This window comes from Montipora capricornis, chromosome 9, assembly GCF_036669925.1.
Source record: "Montipora capricornis isolate CH-2021 chromosome 9, ASM3666992v2, whole genome shotgun sequence".
NCBI lineage: Eukaryota > Metazoa > Cnidaria > Anthozoa > Scleractinia > Acroporidae > Montipora > Montipora capricornis.
The window spans coordinates 14,520,267-14,521,886 of NC_090891.1; the positions used below are offsets into that span (position 1 = coordinate 14,520,267).

At 40.4% G+C, this 1,620-nt stretch overlaps 1 long non-coding RNA gene across 1 annotated transcript in view; it reads left to right on the forward strand.

The window, feature by feature from the left end:
- The first annotated feature begins 920 nt into the window (after positions 1-920).
- LOC138016362 (uncharacterized) overlaps positions 921-1,620 on the forward strand; it is a 26,436-nt gene continuing 25,736 nt past the window's right edge. The window contains exons 1-2 of the long non-coding RNA XR_011125777.1: positions 921-1,053; positions 1,350-1,448. This is a non-coding gene — a long non-coding RNA (uncharacterized lncRNA). The remainder of the gene's footprint in view (positions 1,054-1,349; positions 1,449-1,620) is intronic.

A 1,620-nucleotide genomic window follows, 5' to 3' on the forward strand; every position in this document is an offset into this window, starting at 1 on the left:
CACCACGATGTATTTCCTCTACGGCCGCTCATCTTGACTCTAGTGAACATCGTCTTCCTCTGACTCCGAACTGTGTCGCATAGGTTCAAAAGAATAAGTGCTCGATCTCAGCCATAATCGAAGCTAAATGCAGTTTCAACCCGAAACAAGATTCTTTCCAAATTTTGTTGACATGGAAAGAATGCATGTGCGTAGTGACGTCACAACATGGCGGCGGGCATTCCTATTATGAAAGTAACAAAAGGATGTCCAAAATGGCGGATGTTCAATTTGGAAAAATGACCATGGGTTTTGGATGTTTTGCATCACTTTCGAAAGGCAAAATTCACTTTGTCTTGCTCTTTACTACAAATCTAAGCTATTTCAGTAGTTTAAAGCACCGGGATGCCATGCGGTCATGAGTTCAATTCCGGCCGGGCCAACACTCAGGGTCTTTAAATAATTGAGGAGAAAGGGCTGCCTTGGTAATTACATCCACAAATGGTTAGACTTTCAAGTGATCTCGGATAAGGACTATAAACCGTACACCCAGTCTCACAAATTTGCCATGTTCATTACCGTTAGTTCCCTGTGGGACGTTAAAGAGCCCACACACTATTCGAGAAGAGTAGGGGATGAAGTTCTCGGTGTTGTGGCTGTCTTCTGTGGGTATGTGGGTGGGAAGGTGTAGCAGGTCCACATCCGCTGAATAGCTGCCAAACAAGTAAATGACAAACAAAGTAATACAACTCCTAGCCTTCTGTTCTCCTTTAAGAGAGGAACAATAAAGTTAATGTTGTAAATTCACTGTTTTCTCTACCAACTTCTCTAATTTTCCCGCATACTCAAAAAATAAGCGCCAGCACTGGGACCTTCTGGACAACGTGTTATTTGTGACATCATTCTGCTTGCTCTGCGTTCTTATTCATTATGGGTTGTTGCAGGGTTTATGTTTGGTACTAATGTCCTTGATAAAGATGGGATCAGTGCTGCAGTTGTAATGGCAGAGATGGCTGCTTATCTCGGTGGTCATGGAATTACTCTAACAGAGCAGCTTGAAAATTTGTATGAAAGGTACAGATGTGCATTCTTGTTCAATATCAACTGCCCTCCACCCTCCTCCCCTCACTCACTTTGTTGTTTTAGTCATGTCTGCTTGTGTGCTACATGTACCTGGTCTATTGGTGACCTGTTTTTGTTTTGTTTTTGCTCGCTAAGATCAGGTTAGCAGGTACCCTTTATGGATACCAACCGTTGTAAGCTTGTTCATAAGTAATTATTGCATTTGGGTGAAAAAAGAAGGCTATTATCAGCTTGGGGTTTTTTGTTTTTTTAATTTGTTCACCCACTGCTCATTGTTTTGTTTTTAGATATGGTATTCATGTGTCCACAATTCCTATTATCTTTGTTATTCTCCATCAACAATAAAAAGTATCTTTGATCGCATCAGGACTCTACAGAATGGCCAGGTCAGTAATTATTATCTATGAAATAAATGTGTTTTGAAGTTAATGAGAAGGAAGAAAGAAGCCTTTTCAGAGAAACAGCCTTAACCAAGCGGTGTAAGATGTGTAATGTAATTATTCCAAAAAACGCTACTCAATGTATGTGCTTTAAAAGTGTGTCATTTAGATCTTTCTA